Source organism: Hesperophylax consimilis, chromosome 7, assembly GCF_061612785.1.
Source record: "Hesperophylax consimilis isolate HC1 chromosome 7, BYU_Hcon_1.0, whole genome shotgun sequence".
In the NCBI taxonomy this organism is placed as follows: Eukaryota; Metazoa; Arthropoda; class Insecta; order Trichoptera; family Limnephilidae; genus Hesperophylax; species Hesperophylax consimilis.
This window is the reverse complement of record NC_142842.1, coordinates 2168632-2188366: the sequence shown is the minus strand read 5'-3', so window position 1 is coordinate 2188366 and position 19735 is coordinate 2168632. Positions and strand designations below refer to the sequence as shown.

At 31.8% G+C, this 19735-nt stretch overlaps 1 protein-coding gene and 2 non-coding genes across 4 annotated transcripts in view; 1 reads left to right on the top strand and 2 right to left on the bottom strand.

The window, feature by feature from the left end:
• The window catches only part of tfc (Brevican core protein triforce), a 317295-nt gene that overhangs the window by 161774 nt on the left and 135786 nt on the right, over positions 1 to 19735 (top strand). The gene's annotated exons all lie outside the window — the stretch shown is intronic.
• LOC149422141 (5S ribosomal RNA) lies at positions 4346 to 4464 on the bottom strand. The gene has a single exon (XR_016302479.1). It is a non-coding gene; the product is annotated as a 5S ribosomal RNA (ribosomal RNA).
• Positions 4788 to 4906, bottom strand: LOC149422140 (5S ribosomal RNA). Its single transcript, XR_016302451.1, has one exon. It is a non-coding gene; the product is annotated as a 5S ribosomal RNA (ribosomal RNA).

The following is a 19735-nucleotide window of genomic DNA, read 5'->3' as shown; positions in this document are numbered from 1 at the left end:
GCTATAACATAACTTTATACAATATTATACAAAAGTAGTTGTAATATGTAAGTTCTTTATCAAGAGAGCTTATGTATTATAATATAATTCAATCTTATTACGTTGCAAAAAAATTTACGGAGAAATAAAATAAAAAATAAAAAAGTTAACTTTCAGGATTCAGTGATTTTAGTGAACAATTTAACCTTTTTTTAAATAAAAAAGGCGATGTTTCTGTCAATAATTATAATAAAAGCTGTTAAACTGAGCTATTCTTTATTTAATTTTTTTAGAGACTTTATTTATTTAATTTATTAATTCTTTTATCTTTTATTTATTAATTTATTAATTCTCAGGCGGGCTAGAGCAGAGAGAGAACTGCTTAGATTAATAAAAATCAGGAAAATTTCATATCTGGGTCATGTACTTCGAGGGGAGAAGTATCACTTGCTCCAGTTAATATTGAAAGGCAAGATAGAGGGTCGCAGAGGGCCTGGTAGGAGACAAATGTCTTGGCTGCGAAATATACGAGAGTGGACCGGCATTAGAAATGTGGAGGAGCTATTCCGGGCAGCGCAAGACAAAGAGACATTTTCAAGAGTGATCGCCAACGTCGGGGGGACCTGATACGGCACATAAAGAAGAAGAGACTTTCAGTGTGCAATATACTGTTCATCATCAGAACAGATAAATTGTTAATATACGTTAATTTTGGTTACACGGGCCGCTCTTCTTGGAAAAAAAATACTAGGAGTAATGCAACCAGGCTATTTACAAGGAAGCCTCTTTATCAATTGGCTAACTTCCTTCCTTGCTGATCTCCTGCCTTTCATTTTTCATATTTTTATTCAGGTATTATTATAAAAAATATACATTCAAGAGTTCTCAGCCCAATGATTGTATCATTCATTAAATATAAATTCAAATAAATGAGGTGATTGCTCAATAGATTTTTTTGCATTCTTTCCAGGCCATTTCCAAGAAAATTCTCCTCTCAAGTACCTATTTGCAAATCAAAAACCTATTACGCACCTCCATAAAATGTAACTTAAATGGAATTTTAATTACGAAGCCTACTTTAATGATTACACATGACCTTAAATTGAGATGGTAACGTCGTTTTAATAAAATTAAAAAAAAATCGTTGTATTTAGTTGGAGATCTGACCTATTCATTTCAATTAATCGAACAGGAAAATTTTACCATGTGTAACTCTTAACCTTCCCAAACTACAATTAACATTAATCTAACACTGCCTTCAGTTGTTAATTTAACTCGCATTGATACGAGTGCGTTTCCAGGTAATGATAATGCTGTGATAATTATTGTATGTTTCATCAATTTGCAATCAAAATGTGTTTTCCAGAATAACACAACAAACTCGTCACATTAATGGCAATCGATTATATCTCCAACACAATTTTACACGAGAGTGAAAACTGTGTACGTTTTGAAATCGAATTGCCCAAACACCTAGTATGTTCATTAAGAGTAGCATACCTACAAGATATCCAAACACATAATATATCTCAGATACATGTAAGTAAATGAATTATAAGTTATTGCTATAAAACACATTCTTAGAAATAACATATCTTTGCCATATTTATCATACCTTTCAGAAGTCTTCACTTTTTACCATAAACATAATTTTCGCAAGTTTGTACCTGTTTTTTTCAGGATAATGTGTTTATGCCGCAGTTCTCAAAAAAGTTAGTGGTGTAATTTATGGTCGGCATAGTTGCCTTTCGAATAGTTTATCGGGGTTCGATTCTCGGCCGTGGATATTTAAAATTTTATTTTATTACTTTTTAAATACTATTAAAAATGGGTGATTTTTTAGAGGATTGCATTAGTTAGTATATGTAAGATAAATGTTTCTAGCCACTGTAGGAGAGAAAACATACGAAATAATATTGTGCACGATAATCGATAAATAGTATGTTCTCTGATTTCTACCTGTTTGAGTCCGGCTAGTTTCTGATTTCAACTGTCAGTCACAGCAATTACAATGTATGGAACATAAAATATGGTAATAATTCACACTGATTATTTCGTGATAATTAATAATTTTTATGTTAATATCAAACATTTACATTCGAAACGACAAGTAGCAAATTTCTTCAAAAAGATCGATTTTCTCTTCGCATTTCTAAATTCACACTATCGTCATATTCAAACTATTCACAGGACTATCCGAGTAGAAAACCAACACGTCCCGAATGAGAAATGTTGCCTGCGCTATAAATTATGGTCCCTATTGTTGTCGGAATCCCTCCTTCGCCCCGACGTCCCTTGACCTTTTCATACAGCCTTCCAGCCCTATAGCCTTATGGCCTTACAGCATTACAGCCCTACAACCTGAAACCTTAAAGACTTCTCTCCATGGACGAGGAAGTGAATTCAACCTTTTCGTGACATTTACGGTGGGCACATCCTGCTTTATATTTATCGCACCCAGACGTATCTAAAAACAGAATACGGTGTAGGTACTGAGTTTTAAATAACCCACCCTGCCTTCGTAGACAGGAAATATACCAGGTAAGCCTCACGTACCGTAGCATTTCATAAACTTGTATCCTTAATTTTTATGATATACCTAGGTTCGTTGAAGGCATTAAAATATTCATCTTCTCTCAATTATTAGCTTGTCTGGGTTTTTCTCCAAAGTGATCCATGAAATCATAAGTATACAATGACATAAGACAATATCTGAATTATAATATCTGTACTAAAATAATGTAATTATAAAGTAGGAACAAATGTAGCTGAAGTGATGCAACTGAGATTGCAAGTACAAGAAGATAGAATGAAAAAAAAAAAACAATAGAAATGCTCATTTAATTAACTAAGCGTAGCGAAGTCATGTTTTAACTCGACCGTTTTGCATTTCATCTGTCTGTAAATGTGTTTTTACGTTCCGTTTCCGTTTCGATATGGTGGCCGTTTTAATTGTTCAGTAAATATTATTTTTCAAATGTGAAATCGTCGAGTTTATTTGTACATTCTTATTCGAATTTGTTCAATGTCATGGTACCTTCAGACAAGGTTTGTAGAAAATGTATATAAAAAGGGTTGGCTCATACCGCTCGCAAGCTCATGACGTCACTCGAAGTTCGGTTGGAGTCCGAAAAGGACGATCTCTTTCACTTTTTACTATGTATGTAATATTATTTTTAGATAAATCTATGTAAATTTCCTCGCACTTATATGTGTACATACGAGTATAATTTAAATCGATAAAATGTTTTATAACAGTAAAATCCGGTAAATCAAGAGTGAATGGTAGGAAAAGTCGGGGACGCCGAAGGAAAACATAGCGCGATCAAGTAAAACAAATACTTACGGGTTGTTTCACAGATTTAGAACAATTCATCAAATTTCAAGTTCTGTGAAGGTTCTATTCAAATTCTAACGACCGAATAAAGGGGTGTAAGGAGATTGTATAATGTGGAAGTGAATGGTGGAAGACGTCGAGGCCGCCCGAGGAAGACATGGCGCGATCAAGTAAAACAGATACTTTAAAAAAAACAGTTCTTAAAAGTAATATTACATAAATATGATTTTTGGTTTATCTTACAATGGCCTAAAATAGGATCCATTCCTAGTTGGCTAGTCAAAGTTTCCGCACATGTTTTACTGTATATTTTTTTATAAATTATTTATTGAAGTGAAACTTCTTTAGCCGCGTCATGCAATTTCGAGAACCGGAGTAAAACCAACTCATGACCGAAACGAAAATGCGGGACCGATTAAAGTTCATTTGATCTAGTGAAAGTTTTGAAGTAAGATATAAATGTTTTTTAGGTAATCTCGACAACTGGCGTTTGTGGTGTAATGGTCAGCGTAGTTGCATTCCAAGCAGTTGATCCGAGTTCGATTCTCGGCCATCGCATATTAATTTTTTTTTTTGGTTGAATGTTAATTTTATAACTCATTGTTTGTAGTCATTGTTCTTTGAAATTTTTAAATTTTTAATCCATTGTAATTTTAAACATTATTTATTTTTCATATTATTTTTTTCGTCATTTAAATTATATTTTGTACTGGGGTGACATCTATCGGCAGAATATTTTTTAATTTTAAATTATATAGTTTATGGGGGTGACATCTATCGGCAGAATATAAATATATATTTTTTAATCTATTTAATTATATTGATTACGGGGGTGACATCTATCGGCAGAATCTTTTAATGTTTTTTGTTTTTAACGCCTTTTTTTTTTTCAATGGTTGACCATAATATCAATCCACTAAGTAATATTTTAGGCCTGTAGCATACTTGAAAAGTTAAAGAATGATATAAGATTGTTTATGATGTTAACGATAAAAAAATAAAAAAAACATAAAATTACCATAAAAAATGGGCCAACGGCACGCGGTGTTCCCAAGCGGTCACCCATCCAAGTACTGACCGCGCCCAATGTTGCTTAACTTTGGTGATCGGACGAGAACCGATGTGTTCAACATGGTATGGTCGTTGGCAAACGCTAAACAATATTAATTTCTATTCTACCTGCCAATAAATATATGAAAATTAGTATAAAAAAGCCCTAATAATACTGAAAACATTAGCAAGGTGTGTGCGACGTTGATAAAAATAATCATTACATACGCGCTTGAAAAAGATCGTAATTACATCCATAATTTTGAAGGAATTTTTTTTTTCAATGGTTGACCATAATATCAATCCACTAAGTAATATTTTAGGCCTGTAGCATACTTGAAAAGTTAAAGAATTTTATGATATTATTAATGATAGTAAAGATAAAAAAATAAAAAAAAACATGAAATTACCATAAAAAATGGGCCAACGGCACGCGGTGTTCCCAAGCGGTCACCCATCCAAGTACTGACCGCGCCCAATGTTGCTTAACTTCGGTGATCGGACGAGAACCGGTGTGTTCAACATGGTATGGTCGTTGGCAAACGCTAAACAATATTAATTTCTACTCTACCTGCCAATAAATATATGAAAATTAGTATAAAAAAGCCCTAATAATACTGAAAACATTAGCAAGGTGTATGCGACGTTGATAAAAATAATCATTACATACGCGCTTGAAAAAGATCGTAATTACATCCATAACTTTGCAGGAATTTTTTGAAGTGAAACTTCTTTACGCGCGTCATGCAATTTCGAGGACCGGAGTAAAACCGACTCATGACCGTGACGAAAAAACGGGATCATTTCGCTATAGGAGCCTAGCTAATATTATATACCTAGTTTAGGTCACTCTCCGAACTCAGCTTCGCGGTCTAGAGGCAGAGCGCACGACTGTGGTCGTGAAGAACCGAGGTTCGATCCCCGCTTTAACTAATTTTTTTTTCTTTTTTTATAACTTTTAATTTTTTTTATCACATGCTACTTATAAATATGTCAATAGACAGAAAAAAAGAGAGAATGAAATGAAAAGAGAGAGAGAGAAGAATATTAGAAGTTTCACTTCTGTCTTGCGTAGGCTTGACACACCCATTTTTTTTTCCAACTTTATGTCCGGGTTAAATCTTCCCCATAGGAAAAAATAAACCCTTCCACACACTTTTCCACAAATGATCATCTAGTTAATCCAAATTACGCAAGTGCATTTTATAAGCAAAATAAATACAAAACAATACAAGAGCAACACGTAAACTCACCAGAGATCAAATGGGAAAATAATTCACCGACTCCAGATATTTTCATATCAGAGGGTTCGGCTCGGTAGAACTTCTAACAGGGCCTATAAATCCTACTGATCCCGCAACATAAATATTTAAAAAATCTTTCGTAATCCTACATGTATTTAAAATGAATGATTTTTGCATTTCTATATATAGTTTTTTTGATAGATCTAATACGCCAAATTTTTTAATGAGAGAGCTATGTATAATGCCAGTAGCCGAAATAAAAAATGGTAATATTTATATACTCTGAGAATGCCAAATTCTTTTTATCTCATTTCCTAAATCTGTCTATTTTCTTATTTTTCACTAACAGATTTTTGAATATATTAGGAATTAGTAATAGCGACATCAATGATATTATAAGTTATTTTTTTTAAATTTTGTCATGTAAAACTATATCGGGTCTATTATGACTAATCGTTTGGTCTGTTTCGGCCCGACGAAAGTTTGAAAAAAAACGATTATTATTGTCTTTGGGATAGCGAAGTGTTTTTGTACAAATTATATAATTCCTTATTTGAAATAAAAGTTAAATAAAATATGTAGGTAATTAAGTATCTACTTACAAATCTTGTGATTTCGGAGAAAAAAATTGGTTTTTATTTTTTATATGAGAGAAAATTACAAACTTAATTGGGCGCGAGGTCCACTGTTTACAGAAAAGTAGCAAAATAATTTAATAGGACTTTGGTCTGTATAACTATTCTATACATGTATAGTATTATTTTTTATTCATGTATTCTAATATTATTAATAATATTTTTTCGAGATTTTACCAACCATACTCACATTTACATTACAAATATATGCACTTACATATATGTTAATATATATTAATATTTTTTTTTTCATATTTATTATGAATATTCAATTTACAAAAACCATTAAAATTTTATGAATAGGTATTCAATTTACAAAAACCAAAAAAAATAAATAAAATTAAAACTTATAAAAAATAAAAACTTTCTTCTACAACACATAAATAATGTCACACCTATACATAACCACGTAAACACCTCAGCACAGGTTCTACTAGTGAGGTGTTCACGAAACATACAATATTACTCACATACAGTTTCACCTTCTCAAACCTACCTTACACACAACATATTATAGTGATAAGTTTGAAATATATCATGTACAAATATAAATAATTATGTGAACACTGTAAATATTATATAGAAATAAATTTAAAAAAAACAAAACAAAATTTTTTTTTTTTTTTCAACATATTCGTTTTACAAAATATATTAAGATTTTTCCCCTGACGCTTATGCGGGTAGACAATTAAGTACGTGTCTTAGCAAACGATGATTTAACTTATTGTGATTTATTGTTCATTATGTTTTGATTTCAGACTTTGATAGGCAAACATTTTTGAATAATTTTTAGATTTTATTAAGCCCCAGCATTTCAAATTTCTACTGATTCACAACATATATCTCTTGAATTCTTAAAGTTTCATATAAAAATATCTTATTTTGAAAATAGTATTTACTCATTTGTAGAGCCGAAACGGTAATTATATGAAATTCCCTCGAGAAAAAAAATAGTCGCTAAGCATTTTCTTTTGCCATTTAACATTTTATAGGTATGAAAAAATTCACAGTGTATATTTAATACAACATGGGCATTCTGCGAGAGATCTTTGCTATATTTCAACGAGTCATGTTTTATCAAATATTTTCACGAATTGCGCTTACTTATTATCGATTTTTTTAATATTAGTGCGCTCTAACATTTTTATTTACATATATCTCTTTCAGTCTGCTTCTTTTTTGTGAATGCCTGCAACGGAGCCTTATCCTTCCTTTTTGTTTTCCTTTTGCTTCACAGGACTTCCCAACCATGGGGGGTTAAATGATCTTATTGGCTCCAGGCAATTTGTATGATCATAAGACACAACATTTAAAAATTTCAAGTTTGTTGATATTTTATCACTTATGGAACTATAAAGGTCAACCTTGATCATTTTATATGCATTATACAAAAGAAACGAGTATGTATTATATTTACTACTTGCATTATATTAAGAAATTTCTTGATAATCGAACAATGTTCATTTTAATTCGGTGCACGTTCATAAAGATGGAATCTCATTCCCGGGAAATAATAATTACATGTTTGCAAATTTATATACATTACAATTTAATCGTAGTCATTAAAGTTAAGAATTAAGGAAGCAGACTTAATAACAAAGTCAGCAGGTGTTATCTCTTTAATCTGATAGTATTATTATCCGAATGTCTGCCGTACACATTCGCTCTGCATGCCAACAGAAGTGGTGCCATCTATAATCCGATACAGCACTTACGTTAACAAGTTTGCAATTCACTTCCGATCATCTTCGCAATATTCTCACTATATTATCTTTTACGTGTAAATCAAAAATAACATAGTATAATGGGAATTAAATGGACAAAAATGAGAGTTCTTAAACAAAATAAGGTTTTAATGTCCAAATGTATTTTTTTGTGTGACACCTCACAATAACACCCCTGTCTGCACAGTCTAAAAGCAGGGGAGCTATGTCGCCACCCGTTTGGGCAGTGTAAGAAGGGATTTATTAATGCGGGTCTTGAAGAGGCCCAGATAATCCTAAATAATAAATGAAGGAGGAAAAACAGATGTCGGTAGGTCGTTCCATATAGGAGCCGTCCTAGTCAAAAAAACGTATTCTCATGAAGCCAACATCAACTGTAAACAGGAAAATAATCGTGGTTTTACAGTACTTATTCACAAAACTGATTTTTATATTGATCGAAAAATGCATTGGTGCATAATAGTTTGTCATTGATTGTGTAAGAAATAAATCTGTTATTTTTCAATAATATTTAGACGCCATTGAACATTATACTTGTTTTATTTTAATGAGATCGTCATTTTAAATGTTAATCAAAGGAATTAATTAAAAGTGTGCTACATTGAGGAAAATGTTAAAACAATTGTTAGTAGGTAGTCAAGATCGAAATTATGTATGTTTTATTAACGTTTTATATAACGTCTATAGCATCAATGCTGAACACTCCGTAAATCAATTAGTAATCCAAAAGAGGTACATTTTAGTTTGAGTTGAGCGAGCATACGTCATGCGTGTTGAGTAAAAATACCCGAACTTTAAAAAAATAAGCTATCATTTAAAGAAATTAGGTATATTTTTGATGATGACAAATAATCGAACAAAAAAAACAATTAGTAATCGTAATAGAAATTTGTATATTTTTATGATGACAAATAATCGAACATAAAAACAATTAGTAATTATAACAGAAATTATGTATATTTTTGGTGGAGACAAATGATCGAACATAAAAACTATTAGTAATCGTAAAAGAAATTATGTATATTTTTGGTGGAGACAAATGATCGAACATAAAAACTATTAGTAATCGTAACAGAAATTATGTATATTTTTGATAAACATAAAACAATTAATAATCGGGATACGTATTTAGGTGCATTACAGTAACATAACGTAAAAACAATTATATATTGATGATGAAAATAGATACCTACTTATATTTTAGTAACATCATATTTGAGAGAAATACTCGAAGATAAAAAATAATTAGTTGTTGGAATAGAAATTAGGTATATTTTAGTAAATAATATTCATTAATTTGTAAAAGAAAATAATATTTTAAATGCACATCAATATGGTTTTAGAGAAAATATGAGCATTCAAGATGCTATCGTTGACTTAACATCTGAAATATATAAATCTTTAGATAATAAAAAAAATGCATTGAAACATTTGTCGACTTAAGAAAAGCATTTGATAGTATATCACACTCTAATCTTATCTCGAAACTAGCGAAAATTGGTATAACTAACAATGCTTTAACGTGGATCGAAAATTACCTATTTAATAGAGAGCAATTTGTAAAGTTAAATGGCTCTCTGAGTGATTCGCAGACCACAAATTTTGGCATCCCGCAGGGAACTGTTCTAGGTCCAATTCTTTTCATCATTTATGTGAACGATATTTTTAAACTCTCAATTATGTCTAAACTTATCTCATACGCTGACGACACAGCAATTTTAACTGAGGGATTAACTTGGAATGAAACCCAAAAAACAGCAGAGTTAGACATAAACATACTAAAAAAATGGTTCGATAAAAATTTGTTAACACTTAATACTGAAAGAACTTTTATAATACCTTTCACCATTAATAAAAATTCATTCCCTGATAATTTAAAGATAAGTATACACTCATATAATTGTAATAGAATTTCAAATTTATGTAAACCTGACTGCTCTGTACTTACTGTTAAAACTAATGTAAAATATCTAGTTGTAATTATAGATAGTAACATAAAGTGGAAATTACAAATCAATGCAATAGTAGAAAGGTTAAGAAAATTATTGTACATTTTTCTAAGAATACGAAATATATTAAATTTTAAATTATTAAGAACCATCTATTTTTCACTAATTCAATCTATATTACAATATGGAATTATTGGTTGGGGTGGAGCATTCAAAACTTCTCTCTTACCTTTAGAAATCATCCAAAGAATATTAATAAAAATAATTTTGAAAAAACCGTATGATTACCCCACAATTAGATTATTTCAAGAATTTAAAGTCCCTTCACTTCATAATATTTATAAAAAAATAACTCTTTTTCAAATACATACCTAAAGAATGTTTCAACAACGACAACTTAATAACTTTTTCGAACAGCAATAGACAAAGTATTCTTGGCTCTATAACTATCCCGCGCTGTAACACCACCACAGCCCAACAATTTTATAAATATTTTGGTGTCAAATGGTTTAACCAATTACCTCTTAACTTAAGATTGGAAACGAATTATAAAAAATTCAAAAGCTCAATAAAAACACTATATCAATAACATATTAAAATCGTTTATACTTAAAAATACAATATAATCTCTCAATTATTATTATATTGAAATCCTTTTCCCTTATTTCTTGTTCTTATCTCTTTCTTTCTTTTACATCATTTTCTCTTTCTATTTGATATAATTTTGCTTTATGTATATATTGAATGTAAAAAATAAAAATTAATATTTTCATGATCTTTACACTCTCTGAAAAAATATGTTAAATTATTATTTACACGTGTTTCTCCGCCTTTTTAACACGAGCATTTGCTCTAAAAAAAGGTGTATCACGATGTACTGTAATGTATTAAACAAACTTAACGTAATGTAATAACATGTATGTAATTGTAAATTACCCCTTGATATACGATCGGAAGAAAACTACGAAAAATATTAAAAAAAAATTAAATTAAAATACTCTTGTACCACCTCATAACTTTACTTATTGTTTAGAAATATGTTTTTGCCTTTTCAATTCTTTGAATCATTTATTAACTAACCAATATTTTTACTACTTTTATTGTTATTTTTTGTTAAATTACTAATATTTATTGTTTAATTTAAACAAATGTAAAAATATTTTGTTGTCCTCTCCTAAACACAAGCAGCTGCTTTATTAGGAGAGTGATTGAAATATTGGTGTTTATATTGTTATAATATTGTAACCTTGTTTAAATGTTTCAATAAAAATTTAAAAAAAAATAATAATATTAAATAAATAAAAGAAAAAATAAAAATTTGTGCTTGTTTTGAATAATTAATACTTTCAGTCTACAGTGCTAAGTGGGGTACTTATCTTGAATAAAGTATTTTCTGGTGAGTTTTTTTACGTACGTATTGACAATGTTATAAATCGACAAATGTAATTCCAAAACGCGAATCATGCATTGGATCGACATTTTAACACACACAGAAGGAACAGGGAGCAAGGAAGCTGGTCACGAGGAGATTTCTGGATTAAATTTGACCCGTAGATCGATGTAAATGTCAAGGTTTTGTAAAGCGATCAATTTACTGCACTGTAATCCGATACCGGGCGTCCATAAAATACGTTTAATTTTCAGTAATACAAAAACAAATAAAAAATTAAAAAAAAATTAAAATTATTAATTATTAAAATTATTATTAAAATTTAAATTATTAATTATTTTAATTGCCGGTCGACTAATATAACTCGAAATTAAAGTGGTTTAAAACTAAGTGTTTGTTTCATTTTGTATAATGTCAAGCCACAAAGTGTTTGCTTTCTTCGATAATTTAAAAAATTTAAACTTTTGTTATAAACGGTGTCGGTATTATAAATTCGTAGTATTATTATTCGTAAAATGTACCAACGTTACATTTGGAGTCGATTTTGTAGTATAACATGTTTTTATTTTTGCTTTCGTTTTCGAATATATCAAGTTCGAAGTTGGAGGTTTTATGTCATGTTTGAAAATAAAATCAAAATAAAAAATTAATAACAGCTGTAGAAGTTTTTAGTCTTTATTTGCCGAAAAAAAAATAAAAACGTCGAAAACAATTTTTTTTGTTCTCTGAGTGATTCACAAGTTTACCGCTTGTACCACCAATTTACCGCGCGCTTGAGGTGATTTTTCACGAAAACGGCGCTGTATAAATTATCCAAATATTATTACTAAGGTTTCCGAAAACCATGTATAATGTTCCTTCATCAATAATTTGCCCGCATCATTGTTTGTTTTCGTTTATATCTGACGTTGATTTAATTTGATCTCAAACGAAAAGTGTCTAAAAAGATGTATGTCTGTAAGTGATTGTAACTATGTTTCAATGAACTCGGACTTGCTTAGAATTAATGTGTCATGTAAGTTGATTGTGTAAAAATTCCGAAAATTTATAAAGTACCTACCTAACGTAACATTTTTTACCACAAAATTATTTTGATTCCATATTTGAAATTTGAATTCCTAAGGGTTAATCTTGACAAGTAAATTAAACAATCATAATATTCTGTGATTTTTCACGGGCTGCGCTAGTATGTTACTATTTTTGGTACTAATTGTGATATTTTCTCTTGTTTCAGGTATGTCGTGCATCTATTACTGCCAAAAAACTAACCCAATGTAAGTACTTGGCCAATATAAAAGATTTAATTTGGTTTTTCTTCGAATCGGAAACAAGGCATTCGTGAAAAAATATAGGTATACGCGAGGAACGGCGCGCGACGAGGTGAGCGCATCTACCACACCTTCGCCCTCGAATAGTCTCACCTGGGGTGCAAGACAGGCATTTCAGCTACACCTTCGTTCTTGAGTAGTCTCGCCGGGAGTGCAAGATAGGCATTTGAGCTTGTAAATTGATGCAGTAAACATATTGCACGACATCATTATATTACTATCGGTATCTTCCCTTGAACTGTTAACAGATGATTTAACTAATTGAAGCGCTTCGAAAAACACGACACACAATTTTTTTAATAACTTGGGTATGTAGGTACTTGTGATTGTGATATCTGTACTAATGTGGATGAGTGCATGCGAGATGGAATGCTTGCAAGATCTTATAAAAGGTGATGCACGTTAGTTGTGTTCCTCTTTTGTTAAAAACAGCTCCCCAATAAATACCAGTACATATATCACCTTAGAGTATTATTGCATACTTCTTTGTAGATACTAATCACGAATTTTCTTCGCATTTGAAAGGGTTTAATTTAAGTGGTACGCGACCTATATGCAATAGCCTGACTAGTGGAAGAAAAGTCTAATCTCTTGATCACAGCACGAGGAGCAACAAAAATGGTGAATTATTTACTTTCACAAAAGTTAAACCAAAAAAGTTTGTCATGCTAATTTTGGTTTTGGAGTTTTATTTTGCCTTTAAACTAATAAGAAGGCAAAGGGAAGAGGAATATAGGATAAGGATAGGAGATCCTCGTGAGATTCTATACTCGCATTGATTTGTGATCGTATGCATTACTTCGGTTCGATATTTGTGAATGTCGATATTATGAAATTTGTTTCTATACTGCGCACAGGTACGGTGTATCGGAGAATATTTTCTTAGGTTAGTTTCCAATACGGACTAATGAAAAAAATGGTTGGAGTCTTGACGTTCCGTGGATTGGTAAGCTTAGGCGGAGTCCAGGCCGTTGTTCAAAATTTTAAATAATAAAATCCGATCAAAAATTTAATGTCGCATTTGATGGGAATTGAAGTGGACTTTCAATATATCCAATTGGTAGTGAAATGATGGACGAGACAGTACTGAAATTATTAATACAGTACGTAGGTAGTGGAGTTTCGCTGAGTTGTTTAAGGATGCATTCTTCAGGATGAAGATTGTCATGATAACACCCGGCGAAAAATGGGCATTGCTGATTTACTAAATTCTTGTAAAAAGGTGATAGCAGGCTCTTGGTACTAATATATTAGAACACATGTTCATGCACCTGCTTTCATCCTGTTATTATATAATGACGAAATGCGAAAATATAAAAAAAATATGAACACGCGTGTTCCGACATAACCATAATACATTTGTGTTGTACTGATTGCTTATTTTCAAATCTGTCAATTCATTCGCTAAAGGCCTGCAGTCTTGTTTTTAACAGGAATAATTTGAAGATATTTTTAATAAATCAGCAAAAAAATTTATCAGTATATCCGTGCAGCCAACCCTCAATAGAAGAGGGCACTAAAAATAGATTATTCAACTTTAAGAAGAGTCAAAACCCTAGAATAAAGTCGGAATCATAACGACGTAAGTGAAGAAGCCATGGACAAAAATATGCAACGCGCGGCCCTGGTGTGTTGGACAGACCTGCGGTTGAATTTTCCCTGACAAATCTCTAAACTAAAGTGGAAATCTTAACATATGTGAAGAAGTCGTGTACAAACAATATTCGGCGCTCTGTCCGGAGTAATGGAATACGGCTTACGGTCGAATTCGCCCTAACAGGCCTAGAAAATTGCTCTTTACGTGGGTTTTATTTGAATTATTTCTGATGAACATATTACTTCAATCTCACATTTTCTAGAGGAACCCCTCAGGCATTAACTAATACATCGTTTAAAAAATAAAATCTGGTTCTTACCGCTAATTTTGCAGTTGAAAACCGTTTTACATAAAATATTTTAACAGTACGGTATTGTTTTTATTAATTTTAAATACGAATAACTTAATCCGTAAGAATCGCTTTAAAATATATACTGGATGTCCAGAGGTAAAGGGTGCTTACTTTGTGGGTAATTCTACATGATAGTTTTTAGGTAAAAAGTTGAATTATTTTGGGATAGTAAACATTCTGCTATGGAAAACAAACATTGCATGGGAAAAAAAGTTAGAATTTCGAAAAGAGTATAGGTAGTAATATTATTTTTTACTTCTCATGTTTAATTTATTTTTTATTTTTTTTATATTAACTCCACACAGGAGGCCCTGAAGAAAATAATTTCCCTCAGGGCCTATGTCATCTTTGGGGATGCTGTGTGGAGGGTCTTTTTGTGGAGAGGAAGGAGTGAACATGGGTCTTGAAGAGTCCCATGTTGTAGGAGGGAGGAAACACAGAGGCCGGCAGTTCGTTCCACAGCCGAGCTGTTGAACTTAAGAACGAATCGTAGAAGCGACCCGTTCTCGTGTGACAAATGTCAACTGTGTACAAATGTTGGGCGCGCGTTTGGCGTGTATCCCGACTATGCACCGGTGCCGAAGGGATCAATGACGCTAGTTCCTCAGAGCATCTTCCATTGTAATACCGATAGAACAAGGACAGCATATCTACCTGACGCCTGTGCTCTAAAGATTGCAGTCCGTTTGTTAAGATTGGGGAATCTATCAAACGGACCGCCCGTTTTTGCACAGAGTCAAGGGTTTTTTTCAGGTATTTAGGGGCTCCGGACCAGAGATGGCTGCCAAATTCGACAGTAGGGCGCACTTGCGATTTGTACAGGGTCAGTAGTTGTGTATTTAATTGTGTTTAATGTAGAATTACCTCCCAAAGTTAGCGCACTTTACCCTCGGACACCCTGTATTTATGTATTATCGTTACGAATTCTTCGGAATTAATTAAAATGTTAGCCTCGAGCAAACCCCCATTTAACCTAACCAATTTTTGTCGTTCTGGAAAAATAAGGAATCTTCTTGTGTTCTTGTATTAACTAATATAAATCTTCGATCATTATTGCATGTGTGTTGCGTTGGCATGGTAATCTGTTGGCATTCATCGCACCATCTCCTGCGTGCTCTCGCTCCCGCCTCTTGTCAGACAATCTGTCTTCCGGCGGCCTTGGGGCGGAAGGTTCCTGTGACCCGAAGGCTAGCCGAGGAATAACGAATCGTGATCATGTGTGATGATGTTTTGTACAGTCGAATGCTGAAGATAAAGTTAATGGTATTCATTTAGTTAGGGAAATTTATTTAAGACACGTTCAAATAATGTCTATTTTGAATAGATTGCAGGTTCTTTATGTAAGTGTTTTGTATAGATGAATATTTTGGGGATATGAACATTTATTTATTAATTTTGATGATTTCCGTTTCAGGACAATCAAATTTATGAGCGTTGTTCCCATTATGTATTATGTAAGAAAAAGCAACGTAATAGATACTTACGGTGTTTATATAATAATAATTAAGTGATAAAACACGAATATGGTCTAGATAAGTGAAATAAATGTATACATTATTTGACATTTTATTTAAATATTTCATTATGCTTTGGGTTATAATAATATTTTTTTAAATATTCTGGAATGTGGGGAGTTTAGTGCGATCCTACACATCCCATAAAGTATATACATACATGTGAGGAAGTACAAACAAAATAATATTCAGGAATGTGAGGAGTTTAGTGCGACCCCATACAACCCATAAAGTATATACATACATGTGAGGAAGTACAAAAAAAATAATATTCTGGAATGTGAGGAGTTTAGTGCGACCCCATACATTCCATAAAGTATAAACATACACGTGAGGAAGTACAAACAAAATAATATTCTGGAATGTGAGGAGTTTAGTGCGACCCCATACATTCCATAAAGTATATACATACACGTGAGGAAGTACAAACAAAATATTATTCTGGAATGTGAGGAGTTTAGTGCCATCTCACACATCCCATAAAGTTAATGTAAAACGAGCAACTCGTCCCTCGCTATTATCAATAAAAACTATGCCATTTTTAGTTGATTTTAAATATCGGAAATCAATGTAGATTTGAATATTGGAAATCAATGTAGATTTGAAAATCGGAATTCAATGTGGATTTGAATAACAAAAATTAATTGTAGATTTGAATACCGGAAAATAACGATGGTGACTATTTTAGTAAGGAAAAATTTCGTGTAATCTACTAACTTTAAAACTCCACACAGGAGACCCCAAAAGAAAAAGATCTCTCACCGCCTATGCCGTCTTTGCGGATGCTGCATGGAGGGCATATTACAGAGTTAGAAATCTGATAATGAACTACGATTTGAAAAATGTGTATTTAAAGTAGCTTCCTACCTTTCAAGTAGTATGAATATAATATGAAAATCACACATAATATAGAAAAACGTCAAATGTGTCAAAAATTAGTCACTAATATAGAAAAAAACTTGGCATTTAAATATCGTTCTTATACCTCGTCCAACACTGTCATGCAAGTATACATATAATAAACTAGGTGGCTTAGATAATTTTTTCAGCTGGGTATCATTACGTTGATTGTCTGATTACTAACATCAAAACTCATACGCAGTTTAAAGAAACTTAATTGGATTGGAATTAATTGAATATTGCAGCCGTGAAATTAATCAAAAATTAAAGTATTACCAATATTCAAAAAGTGTTATTATCTCGCTGTAATACTTGTTTCACTTCCTATTATTTGATGTTTGGTACAGGAATTATCTGATCATTACTTGAAATGCCATCCTGGTGATTGAGGATTTCTTAATTAAAGTTCACCGACTAATAAAACATTAAACATTATTTATTTTCTCACAGAATTAAATTTCTCAATGCGTTCACAATCAGCAAAAAAACATTATTTCTGTCATCAATACCCGGGAAGCTGATGACTCTCGTATTGAAATATCCGGCTTCAAGTACTCTTAAATTAACAATTATATTAATAGTAATGATTTATATTCATTGCATATAGCACACCTGTGAACAGTCAATGAAACCTTCAGTTGTATTGAATAACGTTGGCATTTATGATTGTTTTTTTTATGTTTAAAAATATGACTAATGAACGGAAACATTAATATTATAAGAATTGAAATGATTCTTATAATTTGATTGTAATAAGGACGAATCTGATTAGGACAGCCGAAAGTCATCGAAATTATTTGAAAGAAATTATGTTCGGTGTGGTTATTAGATTTAAGTATGCCAATAATTATACTTATATCAAATCACTTCACGTATGATGCATTTGTATGTTTTTCTGATGATTGTAATTTGTCTGACCCGTTTCACTATTTCAATTGTTGGATTGTCGAAGACAGCAAGAAGTATGTCTGTTTTAATAGCTGTTTCAAGGAAAAGAACTTTGGGTAATTTTTAAAATTTATTTTTCTTCCATTTTTTTTGTTTCCTTCATTCTGGACATCTGAATTAATAAAATTTTTAATGTATTCATAGAATATTTAGTTTACAATGTTTTTAACCTATTACAATAATTATATTATAAATTATATGTTTATCCCGATGAAGTAATCATTGGTTTCGAAAATTGTCGATTATTTTGATTAAATAGTTCTAGATACAAAGTGATTTATTTTATTTAATATATAATATCAATCATAAGATTTTCACTCCTGTTTATCTGTTTTTAAAGTATGAAGCCATAAAGTAATTTTTTAAGATTTTGTTGCGCCGTCTCATTTTTTGGACAGCGTTACAGTGTCCATCAGCAGAGAAGATATGATTGTGATGAATTTAATTGTAATATACATCTGCCCTGATGATGGACTATCTAAATGTAAGGAACGTGTATATAAATGTATGAAAGAGACATTCGTGTATGACTAACTGGTTATGTATGCTTTGTCTCTCTTCTTTTGCATTATTATCTACCGAGAAAGTAACACAGAACGAATAATGTCAATAAATAATATACATATATTACCTACCTGAGTATTTATTTTTTTCCATCACCAATATAAATTTACTTGGTGATTTTGTTCATTTCTAAACCAGCAATCATCACAGTAACGCTGTACGTTTCCTGTGTATAAAGAAGGAAGCGCAACACGGCATAATAACCCAAAAATTAATCACTATAATACTTAAAAAATAAATTCAATTTAGGTCAAACACAAAAAATCCTTGTATATCAGTATAACATTATTCAACCCTCCAAAAGCTCCCCCGGCTTAAAGGTCACCAGTGAACTATTAGTCTGCGTCGTAATACACTCCCCTGGAGGTGGTGACTCCACCCCCGCTCTGTTAAATCAGTTCACCATTCAATGCACCCCTATTCGAGATGACTGCGCTCAACTTTTCTACATGTATTTCCGAAAACACCTCCCCCTCCCACTCCCTCCCGCCCCACCTGTTACCCACCCCTATTACATATGAAAAAGAGGGATGACAATTTGGAAAAACTTTTTAAATTTTGTTCATTAAGAGCAATTTTTGTGTTAGTGATTTTTTTTAATATGAAATCGCACAAGAGATATTCCAACTGCTCCCAACCGTCTATAGCCAGAAAAAACTATAGCATCACAATTGAAGTATGTTGTGAGGCTGAATGTAGCGAGGAAGAGAAGGAGATGGGGAAGAAGAAGGTGGGGAAGGATCTGGCTGTTCAGATCTGTTCACAAAACACGAAATTTCTAAGGTCGCCGGGGCTATATAACAAGATTCTTGATTTTTTTGATTTCCAGCTAATTGGGTGTCACTTATCACGTTATCTATTTTGCCCATCAGATTTGTTGACCTTCTTTTCTAAACAAATTGCCCAACTTTTAACTGAATTTATTGGTAGTTTTACAAAATATCCTATAAGATTAATTATTGTTGTCATAACATAGAAGATAACATCGTCTGTCTTTGAACTCCTTGGGTAACTTCTTAATTAAACTGTTTCACATTATTTCAGAACAAATCAAGCAATCTTCCCAGATATCTGTACATATTTGGTACAGAATACTTAAGATGCAACAAACAATATTTCGAAATCAACAAATTTTACTGGTAATTTTAATTTCTCACGCCACTAAAATTTACTGCCAATTTCGCAAACAATGCATTTATATGGCATGCAAATAACAAAACTTTC